At 35.5% G+C, this 17,270-nt stretch overlaps 1 protein-coding gene across 2 annotated transcripts in view; it reads left to right on the top strand.

Annotated features, from left to right (window-relative positions):
- The window catches only part of SGCZ (sarcoglycan zeta), a 1,025,749-nt gene that overhangs the window by 200,341 nt on the left and 808,138 nt on the right, over nucleotides 1-17,270 (top strand). The window lies entirely within an intron of this gene.

Raw genomic sequence — 17,270 nt, 5'->3', positions numbered from 1 at the left:
CACATTGTGTCTAGTTTGCAAATGTCAAATATATCATGTTAACTTCATACCATAGATGCAGAATTTGTGCCTTGATTCACTTTTCTCCAGAAAGATGAGGCAATCATGATTTAAGAATGGGAGCATCTGGGTTTGGCATGCATTGAGCAGCATGTCATGCCTGGCTATGTCAAACTCATACTAAGCATATATATTAGAAAGTGGTTTCTTCCAAGTTTTTAAACAGAAACATCCAAACTGTGTGAAGGGTAATCCAAGAAAATATCAGTGCAAAGAGCCATGATAGGAAAACATCTCATTAGATATATATTCTCTTATGTTTTCACTGAACAATCTCTTTTATAATAAATAAAGCAGACATGTGCCAAAGTAAAACCAACCTTGTCCTCCAAGTTGTTTTTCTGTCGTTGTTAGATCTTGTGAAACTCAGAATGCTGTTGAGACATTTTTCGCTCTTTTTGACTTTTACTGACATACTCAGTCATTTGTGATTTTGAGTGTTAAGATAGTCAATAAGCAATCTTACAAACTGTGTGCTTATAATAGAGCAACAGGGACCAGAATGGTGGCTCAGCTGGCTAATCCTCCTGCAAATGCCAGCATCCCATTTGGGTATGTACTCAAGAGAAATCAATTCATATTATTCATCAGAAGACATCATTCGTTCATTATAATGCCCAAATTAGAATCATTTTCTGTCAACAGCGTTTTAAGGTAAAAAAAAAAAAAATAAAATGCAGTACTCATAATACACAACAGCTTTAAGAATCAAAGTATGGAAAATTTGTAATAAGGATAAATCTTCAGGCCTTCTATTGAGTGAAAGATGCCAAGTACATGAAAGATTTATCTTGTTTTCTGCTTTAACTTCATCTCCATGTCTCTCCTTCATTTTCTGCTATTTTCTGTTACTTTTTCTAAAGTTTTGACCAAGGAGGTGAATCATTCACTTTTCACTTGGATGCATTGGAAGATTTAAACCTCACATGTGAAGGATGGTTTGAAGAAGAAAGTAGTTGTCAGTATCTTGTCTCAGAATAAATCATCTGAATAACTACCAAACATATAGCATCGCTAAGATGGAGAATCTCTTAGCTGAGTTTCAATGAGTTGTTGTTCAGATGTATTGTGATTTTTTGCTTAGCTTTGCAACAGATTACAGATGGCATGCAGTCTCAATAAAAAGTATTTTACGTGTACAATAATAAGGGGATGGATAAGAAGAAAATATAATAAATATTACAATTATATTCGCAATATCTGGCAACTCATTTAAATGTGAGACAAACCAAAAATATTCAGTTTTAAAATTGTCTCCAGTTTTTTTCTTTACTGCAAACTACTTACATGAAATTTTCCTTAGGCTGTCCCAAATTTCTCTATTCTGTTCATCAGTTGTCAACCAACTGTAACTTGTCTTTCAGTTGCAATTCTCCACAGAAAGTGCGTTTGTTAAAATTATTTCTGACCCTCATATGGAAAACTCTGAAATCACTTTTTCCACACTTATTTTTCTTCTATTTTGGGTAACATTCACTCTTGTCTTCCATTGAGCAGATTCTCTTGGTTCTGCTCTTACATCATGGCTTTGACTTCAGGGTTTTTTTGTTTGTTTGTTTTGTTTTGTTTTTCTGGCTCCTTCTTCTCAAACCAGCTCTAGAATATGAAGTACGCAACCCATTTAGAAACATTGACTTTGGTGTCAGTATTCCAACACTGTTTTTTTTTGCTTCTTAAATAACGTAAGTGGGCTTCATTCCTCCCTGTTGCATATACTACATAAATCTGTCCTCTGTGCGTTCAGGTTCATATGTCCTTAACATGATCACATAGCTCATCCACAAGAATTTCAACTTTCATGTTTTCAGTTGGCTACTGATTCCTTGTGGCTGAATAAATGGCACCATCCTTATAGACTGTTAATATAGGTGCAGCCATTTACTATTTTCTGCTATACATAAAAAATATATCTGCAAGTCCTACTCATTTTATTATGTGTATGTGTTTGAGTGGGTTCCTTGTCTTTGTTCCTTTTTCACAATCATTATCTATGTCCAAGTCGTTTCCATCTGCTGGTTTGCTGCAGAAATGTGCTTAATCATCAAGCATGTCTTTGCCTGTTTGTGACCATGCTCACATTCCTGAGTCCTCTCTAGTTCATTTATTTTAGAAATTCTGAACAGTCTTTTAAAATATAAACTATATTATGTTACTTCTCTGCTTAAAACCTTTTCAAAAGTTTATATTTCCCTTAATAATAAATTCAGAATTGTTTCTGTGGTCTACAGATGGTTTCCAGCTCTCAATGCTACTCCTTCCCACTTATGTCATGCTATCTTTGTCCTTCACTCAGCTCTATCCAGGTTAAGTTTTTGAACTTAGCAAATGTCATGCTGTATTTACTAAATGGAATCCTCATTCCATGCAGTTTATTCAGTGATTATCTTTTACCTGAATAAACCATAACTTATCCCTTTCAACACCCACCTAATCTCTGACTGTTTCACTTATTCTCTGCCATATTCTTGGATTGTCTTCTATGTACCTCTTGTGGTTTTATCTTCATAGTTACATTTCCATTGTCCAGCGTTATGCATTGCTAGTGGAAGGGACTCATTAACCATTTTTAGTGAAGTGAAAGGTTATCAGGTTACCAATGTCCCATGGGAAATCATTTGAGAAAAATTGCAAGAAATAAATGGTTCTGTAACTCTGGGTGTTGGTAAAATAGTTATGTTTCCTTTTAAAGATATAAGCCAGGGGTTTTATCCCACAGGTCTAGCAGGGCTCAAAATATATCAGTCTCCTTTGCCTGCTTTTCCTAGACCATTAATAAGGACCAGGATCAGAAATGGAGCAGCCAGAAAAGCACTGGTGACCATATGTGTTGTTAATAGCATCGCCAGTGGCTTTACTTGTGCTACCACAATGCTGGCCTCCACACATTTGTTTGATCAATTTTGTTTAAAATTCCAAAAATCATTTTAATGTTTGCTAAGAAATATCTGAAACTGAATTTTTACCTGGGATATTATTAGTTTGTGGTTTTCTTCACTTGTTTGATGAAATTTTTGAAGGAACTTTTATATCTAAAATATGCTGCTTACAAAAGTGATACAATTCGCATGAATATGTTTAGATCACTTATGTGGTGCTTCAGAAACACATTTAAATAGGCATTCGCTGGCTTTGAAAAGCTCACTTACAGAACTCCAGAAACATATAAAATATGAATAATGATATAATAAATAAGTTATCGCTTCTTGATTTTTGTATTATTTCATCAGATTTCTATGGATTATGAGACTTCTGTGCTATCTTGATAGTTTTATGGAATATAAATTATTTGTTAATTTTTATTATGGGAAAAGACTTAGGTATAAGTAGTCTTAAAAATGATTGAAATTTTTTTATTAATTATTTTGTATTATGTGACAGTTTCATAGGCTCTGGGAATCCCCCACCCCTCCCCCTCCCCTCCCCCCTGGTAGATTGCTCCACCTTGATGCAGTATTACAGTTCAAATTCAATCAAGATTCTTTCCTTGCAAACATATACCAAGCATAGAATCCAGCTACTTATTGTCCAGATGGGTTGAACAGTTTCTTGGGGAGACCATTTCTGGTCCGAAGTTAGAGCTGGTAGAATATCATCCCAGTCAATTAAGAGTCCCAATATAACATCAACAGCAATTTGCAATATTATGGAATTGACATGGTTTTGAGTAACCAGTATGTTTAAAAAAAAAAAAGCAAGTTCTTAACCACAACCTATGATTAGCTCATTGACATTTCAATTTTAGTTTATATACAGGACCGGCTGTTATATACCTTAAAATGGCTATAAGGTACCATTCAGCTGTCTCGTGTCTATTTCATTTTAGTATTTAGCCATTTGTTGTGTTGAAGTATAATTTTGCTGATCTTGGCAGATTTTAGGATAATCTAGACTGGCTTGTAACTCTAACAAGATATTTGTCGACATTTAAGGTGCAGAACATTTTTTTGGGGGGGGATTGTGCAGGAAAATCCTCAACATCATGGTGAGGAGTGACTAATCTTTGTGTCCCACCCAGCGAAGCATGAGCCAATCCATGCCAGCTCTTTCCTGTCAGATTTCAAGCTCTACTTTCTGTTGTTTGTCTATTTATTTTAGGTTTTTTTTTTTTTTTTTAGTTTGTATGATTGTTTGTTTGCTATAAGGGGCTTTCGAAGCGATCCTGATGGTCATTGCGAGGGAGGGTGGGGGTCCAGAGGTGGAGCCAGGCTCGGACCAGAGAAAGCTCTCCTCCCTGGTCCCGAAGGACATTTATTGTTCTTCTGTTTCTGCGGACTGCTCAGGGCTTCTGGTTGTCTTTCCGATGACGTTGGTTTCTGCACGGTAGTGTTTGGACTTCTTCCATCCCCTGCGGAAGCTCTCGTTGGGGGTGGGTGACCTTAGAGCACTCAGCCTCCGAGGGCATCCAGTTCCGTGTGGCCTTCTTGGCAGTTGGGATATAGTCCCTGTTGCTCGTATTAATAGTTAGTGGTGAAGGTCTGGGAGTCTTCATGGTTGGGATCCAAGCTTCCTCCTTACCACCTGCTCCACTCTGGAGTGCCCCCCTGCTCCACGCACATGACCTCCTGTTAAGAGGTTGTCAGGATCGCACCCGATTCCCCCCTCATGCATTGGTATAGTAGTTTTACTGTTGTTTAGTGCCGCTTTGAGTCTGTTGTCTATGAATTACCAGATTTGATCTTGATAGGCTATATTGTACTTTTTTCTCACTCTTTGTATGGTCCTGAAAGATTTCCCTGCACTCCCTCCCCATTACAGGTTAACATAGCGTATTGAGGGTATAGTAGGTTTTACAGTTTTTCAATGTAGATCTTAAATATTCTGACATTAATTGTTGGTTTATAGATTATATCGCGTTATCTTATTGCATTGGATACAGGTTGTTAGAGATTGCACTAATATTACAATATACAGGTACTATCTTTCAGGTTGTCATCTTTTCATCTCAGATTAAGGCAAACATGTGGTATTTAACCTTTTGGGATTGGTTCATTTCTCTTAGCATGATGGATTCCAGTCGGGCCCATTTGACCACAAAGAACTGCATTTCGTTTTTTTTAAGAGCTGAGTAGTATTCCATAGAGTAGATTTACCATAGCTTCCTTATCCAGTCTTCTATTGATGGGCATTTTGGCTGCTTCCAGGTTTTTGCGATCGTAGATTGTGCTGCTATGAACATAGGCGTGCATGTTGGTTTCTTGTGTAGGAGATGTTTTGGATATAAAAAATGATTGGAATTTAAAATAAGGGTTAAATTTATATCTAGATTTATGACTCCATTTATATGAATTTCCCCAAAAGAGAAACTGTGAGTATATAAGTCGACCTGTGCATCACACAACAAAGTTTACTGGGCTTTTGGAAACATTCAAACTCTTGATAAGGTTGTGGATTATGTCAGTATAAACTGTCAAATTTTGTAGTGTACTTTTGTAAGTGAAAAAATACTGTCCATAATAATATACTTAGTATAAAGTTCAATTATAATTCATTTATATTAATATCAATACACAACATGTAAAAGCCATGTTATACCACTTAAGAGGGAGTATTCAGGATCAGAAAGCTGCCTCTGAAGTATCAGTGATAGTATTTAAATAGTATTTAAATGTTATATTGAAATAAACTCTTGAAGTGTTAAGCTATAATTAGTAGTTCTATAGGTTTTTAATTTTTTAAGTGATACTAATTAGCAAACATGGAAAGTTTTTCTGTGTATTCTAGCTTTGAGAAAATTAGTTACATTATTAGTAATAAGAGACTATTGTCTTACTGTGAGAGAATTGCAGATATGTGTAGGGGTTATGCCATCAGGTAACTTACAATGTCAGATTGGCTTTGACAATTTTAGTATCACATTTAATATGCTCATTTCTGTGTCCAGATCAGTATTGTGGGCTTCCTCATTCTTTCTGCTGAGAGAGAGCCCAAGTAATAAGCCCAGCTAACACCCTGATGATAGTTTCTTGATACGATTCTCCTAAGTGAAAATAACCCTGGTGCTTCGGCCAGAATGGGGAAGAACAATCTAAGTGTGGTACATCTTGTTCTAACAGAAGTTAAAGAAGTGCTCTTAGAATGATGAGGGCGTGGAAATGTCAATGAGGCAATTTTGCATAGATCTGACAGTCCAAATATGGACAATTTTAAAATCATGATAGAACCAAGAATTAGTCCTTGAAAAGTAGACTCCAAAAGCTACACTGAAAGGAATGAGACAATAAATATATGAAATACATTTTAAATTCATTTGAATATTCATTAGCTCATTTTGGCCTTTTTTTAAGCTAATCCATTTGTTTTGCTTGTAAGCCAAATCCTTGCTTATCCAGCACTTACACCTTTTTCAGTGATCCATATCATGAATGGAAAGTACTAAATATGCAAGCTTTTAAACTTGTTTAATTGGAAAGTGAAAACTCTATTGTTTTAGTTTTAAAGTGCATAAAGCATTGCATTAAAAACATTCTTTACTATAAAAATTAAAATCAGTCTGAGAGCACAAAGCCAAAATAGAAGTTGACAACAGAAATGAATCTGCTACCAGCAACATTTAATAGAACGCGAGGTATATGATATTAATGCATAAATGGATGCCAAAGATTATGCCTGTCTTTTGCATTTGTGTTAGAATATATATTTACATGGAAAAAATTGTATTGACAAAAATGTGGGCATTAGTTCATTTTGTGGTAAAACATGCGGTAAAGTTTTATGGTAAAACATAGTGTAAAAATCCTGATTCTTTCCTAATTTGGCTTCCCCTGGGTCAGTGTGCATCTGTTTGATTGGATAGTGTTTTCTCTGATTAGCCACTTTGTGAAATGTCATTTGCAATCAATTTGGCTGATAGAACCAACCTTCAACTCTGATCAGACAATCTGTTTTGTCAGGGTAGCAGAGCAGTCACACACTTGTTCCCTATCTGTTAGAGAGAGACATGAACATGAACAAATGTGCCCTGCTGTCCTAAGTAACTGGTAATAAATGATAAGCACAAGCATGGTATCTTGAAATTGCTCTATCATTGGCCCAATAAGCTAATATCAAACTTAAATCAAAACTACTATGGCTCAGTCCCAGGGTAAAAGACTTGGATATTATGAATTTAAATAGCACCTGTAATAATAACATGTTTTCACACTAAACAATATATATATATATATATATGGATCTGTAAAGCCTTCTCCATTTTATCTTGAGCCTGTCTGTGGAGTATTATAAAAAATTCCCTCTCACAGGTGATACAGACAAGGCAAAGTTAATCATCTTGAATCCACTTATCATTTAAGAACTAGCTCAAAATTCACCAGTTCTATAAAAGGTCTCTCATCTCCAAATTTATCTGAATTATACTGTATGTCTTCTATTGTTTAGTTACACCTCTAAATCCAAAATCTTTCTTGTATCTTTCTGCCTTGAACTATATTCATCAACTATATGCATCATTGGTGCATGTTTCTTCTGCAAATTAAAATTATTAAATTCCTATTCACCCACGTGCAATGTTTATTAACCATATCATGCACTTTCAGTGCTCAAAACATTTTCTGTGTACAAAGGATGTATATTGAATTTCCAGAAATTCACAGTGTCATGTGTAAAATCTGGTAGTCATGAGCCAAGCTGATTTATTAAGCTTCACTTACTGTAGTCCAAACTTACACAAACCATTATAAATAATTATGAGTCTCATTCTGAATTAGTGTTCTTGTTTCTATTTTATTCATTATGTAAAATATAAAATAACCCTTGTAAAATTTTAGAAAATGGTAATTTATGTCTCAGCTGTAACTATGTGCTTGATACGAGCTTCTAACTGAATCTCGCCTTTCACAAAGAGACCAATTAACCCCTAACCATTTTTAACTTCTAATGAACAATCTTAACAATGCTTTTACATTTTCACAGTCATCCTTGGATACTTTTCACATAGAAAATTCTCATGAATATTTTCCATAATGGAGACAACTATGTGTGTTAGTGTGTCTTAAACATGTTCCTGACTAATATCTTTTCTTCTAAGCATAGATTTTAAAGAATCTGAAGTTTGTAAAATTTTAAGCAATAATTGGTGATTTAATATGAATTTTGTATAAAAAAGCCAGTTTTATTGCCCTCATGTACTCCAAAGTGGAATATTTTCACTGAATTGCAAGAACACACACCTACCAAGAATATTACAGAAAAGTACAAACAGGATGTCTGCCAAAGAGTTTCCACTTGCCCAGTGATTCAGTTAATAAGCTACTGAACCAAAATGTAAAGTGAATTTTTTCTGTTTGATTTAATAAGTGTGGGCAGCAACAGATGGGCTAAATAGTGCAGAACTTAGTTTAACAGTACCCTCATACCAAATAGACTTGTGGCAGGCAACTCAGGTTTTCAAATCTGGTACTTTGTTCTGGTGGTATAGTCTATGACATTTTGACCTATGCAGTCTAGCATAGGCAAATGTATATGCAGGCTATAGAATTTTGTGTTCCTGTAATATTGCATGAGCAAAATCATAGTATATGTTAGGGCAGTTTCTATTTAGAAAGAAAGCTTCAGACATTAATGTATCAGTGTCTGAAGAATATGCAGTTACAGAGATAACACTTCAATTGCACTTTGTAGGAAAATGTGGTATTGTGAGCTGAATTGTCTGAAGGACCGTGCATTGGATTGGAAGAGGCTGACAATGGTGTTCACTCAGTTTTTCACAGAAGCCTTATAGGAGCAGGTTGAGAAGTAGGGCACAGCCACTACAAGGCTTCTGATTCTTCCATTTCACTGTAAACCACTATAAACCAAGGTTATATTATTATTTCCTCTTTCTTTCAGCTGAGAAAAACAGTTTTGTTTCACATGCAGCACAAATGCACCAAGAATACAGTTTAATAAAAGATTGTTTCCTAAATTTTCTGATTCACCAACTAACTGTAAAATGACTTGTAAAATCTCATAAGAATGGTAAATAATAATTACAAAACAATCCATCATGTCTGTATAGTATGTGCTCTTTAGTATAAAGCTGCCTATGTATGTATTTGTCTAGCTTGCAGTTTTGCTTTAATTCAGGTGAATCGCTCAACTGGCTAATCTTCTACCTGCAAATGCCAGCATCCCATATTGGGGTCAGTTCGTGTATTGGTTACTCTGCTTTTCATCCGACTCTTTTATTGACTGGAAGTTGCAGCAGAGGATGGCTCAAAGCCTTGTGACCTTGCATTCACACGTGACACACAGAGATCCAATAGCACATGTTATCATCTGCTACTTCCCCAGGTATGCAGTAGCGGGAAACTGGAGTCAGCAGAACTGGAACTCAAACACAGGCTACCTGATGACGTTGGCATGCCCCAGGTGGTTGCAGCCACTGTGCCAAATGCCTGCCCCTCTTTGTGGATATTTGGGAGAAAAATATTAAAACTTCTGAAGTAGATGAAACCTTTAGTGTTCCCAACCAGACAACTACTATAAAACACTTCATGTCCTTTAACTATGATAGATTATATCACTAACAGAAGTACTCCCTGGGGTTAGGGTTGAGTGGTGAAGGAGATTAGTGGAAATAACAAATATGTAAACAGGAAGAGGAGCTGCAGTGGCATGCACCATTACAGTTGACAGCATGGTAGTTGAAGAACTAATAAAACGTGCAATGTAATCCCACATGCACAAGCCACATTCTCTCCTTTCTCCTCACTTGGGAGCTAACTTCCACTGAACAGAACACTTTCTCATGGATATAGGGAAGGAGAACATGGCATAATTATGTCATATGTAGTATTTCTTAACATTGTGGTAAATGTAGGTTTGTATTTAAATATGTGCATAATGGTTTCACTCAAACTCACTACTTTATTACATGGCACTTGTTATAATAATTAAGGAAGGAAATGTTTTGGAAGTAGTGGGATTTAGTTTGGCCTTAATCAGATCGAATCTGTGCGTGGATTGAAAATATCAGTGACAAAGGACATGCTTGTTTGATTGTGTTAGATCACCATTCAAATTATGCTGATTTGGGGAAAAAATAATGAGCTCTTCAGAAATGTATTACGTTGGAACCCAGTGGGGTAGATGACCTTGCAGTGCTGTGGCTGACTTGGCAATTTCCCAAGCTGTGGTCTGATTTGAAATCTTGCTTACTAATGAGAAATATGAAGCCAGCAAAGATGGGGAACAGATATCATGGCTGTGGACTGGCACAGAAGCATCGGTGCCAAAGGCCTTGGCTGTGACCAGAGCTTTGGTCTTCTTCTCATCAGAGGAATGGGAAGGGGTTCATAGGGGGTAGCTTTTCAGTAGGTAACTATAGGCTCTTTTTAAAATAGCTTTTTATGCCCCTAATTCAGCTCCAGAATGTGTTGGTAAAGACAGAAGCTTTCCCATCTTTTTATGAACACAAATGAGCTTTAGAGAAAAATGAACAGTCTTCACAAAAAAAAAGTGGGAAGAGAATGCAGCCAAAAATAAACCTGAAGCAAACACTTGCTAATTATTTTCATTCTCTTCTTAGTATTTTCCATTGTATAGTATTGCATTGTATATCAAAATTTAGTTTCATGATTGAAAGAGAAATAAGGGTCTCAAACCTAGGACAAGGGCTAAAAATTCACAAAATGTATTATACATTAAATAAAGTTTTCTTTGCTTTTTTGGTATGTTGCTTCTTATGAATTTTTAACATATAGTCAATATATTTCATTGATGCAGATGGACAATCTCCATTTATTCATTATATGAGAATTCAGAAGTAGTTTTGCTCTTACAATCAAGAAAATTATATATTTAATTCAGTATATGTGTTCCTATGAAAATACTCTGAATTTGATGAGGAAATATTGAAAAAAATAATAATGCTCCAGGCTGGTCACGGTAGTCCAGTGGCTAAAATCCTTGCCTTGCAAGCCTGGGATTCCATATCAGTGCTGGTTCTTTTTCTGGCTGTTCCATTTTTCTTCCAGCCCCATCCATTTCACTTCCAGCTCCCTGATTGTGGGCCAAAGCCTTGGGACCCAGCACCCGCACAGAAAATCCAGATGAAGCTGCTGGGTTCTGGCTTCATATCAGCTCAGGTCTGGCCATGCCACTTGGGGAGTGAACCAGTGGATGGAGAATCTTTTTTTTTTTTTTTTAAGATTTATTTATTTTAATTGGAAAGGCAGATATACAGAGAGAAGGAGAGACAGAGAGGAAGATCTTCTGTCTGATGGTTCACTCTCCAAGTGCCCACAACAGCTGGAGCTGAGCCAATCCAAAACCAGGAGCCCGGAGCTACTTCTGGGTCTTCCACGTGGATTCAGGGTCCCAAGGCTTTGGGCTGGCCTCAACTGCTTTCCCAGGCCATAAGCAGGGAGCTGGATGGAAAGCAGGGCAGCCAGGATTAGCACTGGTACCCATATGGGATCCTAGTGCATTCGAGTTGAGGATGTTAGGTGCTAGGATATCACGCCAGGCCCCAGATGGAGAATCTTCTTGTCTCTTCTCTTTGTAATTTTGGCTTTACAATAAAAATAAGTAAATTAAAAAAAATCATCTGTTTTCTTTATTTGAAACAGATAGTTATAGGGTGAGGGGAGAGGTTTCAGTCCATTGATTCACTCTCCAAATGGTTGCACAGTCATGAACATTTTCTCCTCTTGAAAAGCTGTGTGAAAGGCAGCGTTGATGGTTGGGTAGGTTGGGGGAAATCTTCATTCCATTGATTCACGCTCCAGATGGTTGCAGTAACTGTGCCAGGGAAGATCAAAGACAGGTGCCTAGGGATTTAGCCTACTCTCCAATAGGAGTGTTGGCACAGGTGCTATTCCTTCTGCTGCTGCTCTCCCAGGTTCTCCAATAGAGAACTGGATCAGAAGTGGAGCAGCCAGGGCTCAAAGGCTTATTGGATGCCATCGTCATAAGCTATAGCTCAACCTGCTGTTCCACAGCACCATGCCCTGTTTCCTTTGAAGAGGATATAATTTTCATGTGTAATATACATACCCATACAAATTTTACAGTAACTGCATTAAAACATAGGAAAAATATTATTAGTTCATACAGAAAACTAATAATATTATTACAGAGTAAATTTAATCTTTTAATGATATGGAACTGCATATATGTTAATAGGAAACCAAAAAATCATTTTATGCTGATATGTTCAATATGTATTTGATGTTATGATTATAATACAGTTATAAAACTATATAATGACTTATATTTTAGTAAATAGTGAAGGATGTCCATATGCATAAAGATACTGATCTTTTCTAAAGGTTTAAAACAATACTTGGAATTTAATATTTTTCTTATGGTATCAGATTATTATGAAATACGTAGTTAATATAAAGTAATTTGAGTTCTTCCACAAAATATGATTTGTAAAGTTTAACCAATGTAAGGTGCTTTCCTACTCTGTGCAATAATGAAAGGATATGTACTATTTTAATATTACATACCCATATATTTAAAGAAACCACTTTTTAACTTGTGTATCTGTTTTACCATTTTTGTTACTTTATTCCTGGACTCATGTATATTTTTCAACACATTTTTTTCTAACAGCATACTCAAATCCAATTTATTTTAGCTTTGCATTCATGTTTCTCATATTTGTCAGTATGCAATTTTAGAAGTTTATTCTGATTAAGGAAGACACAGGAGCACTAAACAAAGACATGTCTTATTATATAACTGGTAAGGAGATCATTTTCAGAACTGTACAACTTTTTCCCCACTGGAAATAATTTACCATGAAAATTCAACATACACAAATAAAAGAACCATAGGCAAAAATATATAGTCATTGTACGTCCTAACAAATCACTATTTAGATGTTTGTAAGATATTTAAGATTAGTTTATTGGCCACTTGTAATATGTTACCACTACATTCATTATCATGAAAAATAAAATAATCAACAGCATAATACAGAGCTAACTTTTGTTTCATTAGGATCAATAATATTTAAATATGTGTAAAATATATAGATGTATTATTTACTCAAATATCAAATCTGCTATTTCATGATGCTATGTAATAATAGCTCATATGTGAGCTGAAATAGAATCTTTTTACTCATGATATTGAATTTTAATTTTAAGTTGATTTTTATTTATTTGAAAGATAGACACAGAGATTCCCCCTCAACTGGCTTACTTCTCAAACACCTGTAATAATCATGAGTGGATTACAGTAAAGCCAGGTTCCTGGAATTTTCTCCCATGAGGGTTCTGGGGACCCAACTAACTTGGGCCATCATGAGCTGCCTGCCAGGATGTACTAAAGTGGGAAGCTGGACTCTGGGGCAGAGCCAAGCCTCAAACACAGGCTGTTTGCAATGGAGATGGGGGCCGTGTGTGGGAGCTCCAAGCAGTGTCTCAATCACTAGGTCAAATACTACTCAAAATTGACATTTAAAATAGTCAATCATTTACTCATTACTTGCTTATGGACAAGTTACATGTGATAAATATATAAAATAAAAATATAGTGCAAAAATAATCTGATACTTTAAATAAATAATACTTTAAATATGCTACACAGAATAAAAAGTAATTGAATGTTGCTGTATGAACAGAAAATTATACTAAAAATGGAATCAAAGTAAAAGATGCAGTACTGAAGTAACTCTGACTTTAAAATTAATAATCTTTTTAAAAAAATCGAATAGTAGTAACAACAGTAATGAATTGTACTATTTCTAGGTAAAATGATAAAATATAATGTCATTAAAATAATGCCTTAATTATCTATAATGAAGATTTGTTTTTATGAAGTATTAGCTAGTAAATAGTATAAAAACACTCTTGTGATAAACTTGAGCTACTGCCAATCTACACAGTTGATTTCTGATTCCTAAGACCACCTATTCCCTTAACTACTTACTGCAGGTTGAAAACTAATGTTAGTGAGTGTAGCTAATGATTATTATGGTGATTAAGAAGGCCTTATTACAAACACAGATCTAATATCTTTGGCTTCTTGTTTCATCATGCAAGGCAAATGAAATTATAAAGAGAGCTATTTCCAGTAATATATATTTTATATAAATGATCTTCAATAAAAACATATTAGAAAAATGGCCTAAAAAGATTATATAACAAGTCAAGGACTTCTACAGATTGAAAATCCACTTGCAAAGTGAGTTTCTATGGAGATTTTTAAATTCCATTGAAGTAAAAACATAGGATTATAGCCTTCTCCTTTATGTCCCAGGAAACCTCTGTTAAACAGTGTTGGAAACAGTGTATCATTTAAGAAACATTGGGAAGAATATCTGTGTGTGGATATGCAAAAGCAGTGTTTATAGTCTATGACCCAGAATTATGATTGTGTGGGATATTTTTATCAATATATATATAATAGCAGTTGAATTTGTGAGGCCAGTGAGCTATATCCAAATACTAATCATATTAACAAAGGACAAAGGCACTCAATCTGTAAGTGCCATCCTTTTGTATGTAATAATGATATTTTTGTAATCATTTTTAGTATAAAAATGTCCTCTGAAAAATATGGCATAACATCTGAAACTCTCCTAATATGCTATTTTCATAAAGGTATGTTATTTTATATATGTATTTTTGCAATGCATGTTTGCAATAATTTGCAATAATTAATGTAAATACTTGAGCATCTTTAGTACTCCTAAAAAGCAATAACATATTTATGTGTATTTCATCAGTGTTCCTAGCATAATTTCAAAATAACCTTAAAAACATCACCACTGTGTATATTTAGCTAGTGGTTCAGTAAATGGTTAAGATTCCCACAATTCCACGTTGAAATGTCCGGGTTCAATTTCTGACTCCAGTTCCTGACTTCAGCTTCATTCTAAAGTGCATTGGAGGAGGCAGCAGTGGCAGTTCAGCTGAGTTCCTGAAACCCAAAGGGAAGACCTGGGGTGAACTGGTGTATGCCAGACCCAGAGGTAGCTTTTTCATGGATTAGAGGCATAAACCAGCAGATAGGGTCTCTGTATCTCTTTGCATCTCAAATAAAGAAAAGCATTTTAAAGTCACCATTGAGGTATGTTTAGGTTGTTGATATTTTACTCTGAAACAATTCTAGACATTGCTGAGTAACTTGGCATTTCAGTAGTGTACGAATTGAAAAGGAGCCACAATATTTAAACATTCCAAAACCCCCAATGACATGAATAGTCAGAATCTTTTCCTGCTGATACTCGTTCAAGCTGCTTATGGCCTCCAAAACATGACATCAAAAATAATAATTCCACATTAATGATGGAAATTTTACCTAATGCATATGAAAGTAATTACATATGTATATATTATGTTTAATTTGTTTTAATTATTTAACACAAAATTATCCCACATAGAAAATATACAATGAGATAATTTTGTGTTAAATAATTGAAACAGAAATTGTATATAACAAATAATATATACATATATTCTAAAATTTTAAATGAAATTTTTAAAAAATTTATTTTTATTGGAAAGTCGAGTTTATAAACAGAAGGAGATAGAGATAGAGAAAGAGAAAGATCTTCCATCTGCTGGTTCACTCCCGCAAGTGCCTGCAAAGACGGGACCTGAGCCAATCTGAAGCCAGGAATTAGGAGCTTCTTCCAAATTTCCCATGCAAATGAAGGGTCCCAAGGCTTTGGGCCGTCCTCTACTGCTTTACCAGGCCACAAGCAGGGAGCTGGATGGGAAGTAGAACTGCCAGAACATGAACCAGTGCCCATATGATGTCTGAGTACATGCAAGGGGAGGACTTTAGCCACTAGGCTACCATACCAGGCCCTTTATAGAAATTTTATATTTAAATCAATGCTCTCATGTATTTTTGATATTTGTGTGTGTTTAATTTGAAAGGCAGATTTATGGAGAAAAAGAGCAGCAAAGAGAGAGATCTTCAATCTATTGGTTCACTCTCCAAGTAGCCACAACAACCAGAAGTGAGCCAATCCAGACCCAGCAGTCTAGGAACTCCTTCTGGGTCTTAAACTTAGGTGCAGGGACCCATTGCTTTGAGTCATGCTCCACTGCTTTTCCACGTCATAGACAGGGAGCTGCATCAGAAGTGGAACAGCCAAGACATGGACCTGTATCTATGGTAGTGCTGTAGTTGGAGGATTAGGATGCTATGTCACTGCACCAACTCACACTGAATTATTTATATTTATAAATATATATGAATAAGGTTCAAAAAGCTTGTGAAAATGCATATTTTTCTAAAATCCCCAATGCATTTAAAACATTGTGTTCATCAAAACACACTTATCTTTCTAAAATATTTATTTTGTTCATTTGAAAGAGAGGAAAATCTTTTCTTCTGTTGGTTCACATCCCAGATGGGTGCAAATGGCTGTGCGTGGCTGCAAATGGCCAGGGCTGGCCAGGCTCCCATGTTGGGGCCGAGACCTAAGTATTTGGCTTATCCTCTGTTGCTTGCCTAGAAACAGTAGCATGCAGCTGGATCACAAGTGGAGCAGCCAGTATTCAAAGCTGTGTCAGTATGGGATTGTGGTGCTGCAGGCAGCGGTGTTACTTACTGCACCATAGCACTGGGAATGAAGATTGGGTCCCTGGTTCTTAGCTTAAGGTTACAACAACTGCAGTGTTTAACACAATGGAGACTGGAGACCAAAGACCTTGCTTTGTAAATCTGTCTCTTCTCTAATTTGCTTTTTGAGTAAATAATAGTAATTAAATTTTAAAATATTATTTTAAAAATCTCCTTTCCCCAATTTTTGACAACTTTTAGCACAAAACGTGATGAATTTTGTGTAATGCTCATTTATTGAGACTATCTTATTTTTGTCTTTTGTTAATATGATGCATCACATTTATAGATCTGTGTATATGAAATTTGTAAATGTTGCATTGAATGCTGTCTACTAGTAGTTGGTGAGAATTTTTGAATTTTAATTAGGGGAGATATTGTTCTATAATTTTTTTTCTTATAGTATCCATAACTGGATTTGATACCAGCCTCATGTTAGCAACATAAAAAGTTTGGAAGTATTTGTCTTTGTCATTTTTGGAAGGCTTAGAAGGATTAATATTTCTTAAAATTGTTGTAGCATTTGGTAGAGTTCAGTAGTAAGGGCATTAGGTCCAGGGATTTTTCTTTGATATGTTAAATTTCCACATACTGGAATGCATTTCAAAATTGGGTTAATAAGCAAGTATTGATAATATTCAGCAAGTAAGAAGAAGACTTTGCTTATACATATGTCATGCAGAGTGTCAACAATATTTTCC

Source organism: Ochotona princeps, chromosome 11 (genome assembly GCF_030435755.1).
Source record: "Ochotona princeps isolate mOchPri1 chromosome 11, mOchPri1.hap1, whole genome shotgun sequence".
Classification (NCBI taxonomy): domain Eukaryota; kingdom Metazoa; phylum Chordata; class Mammalia; order Lagomorpha; family Ochotonidae; genus Ochotona; species Ochotona princeps.
This window is presented reverse-complemented; position numbering and strand designations above follow the sequence as displayed.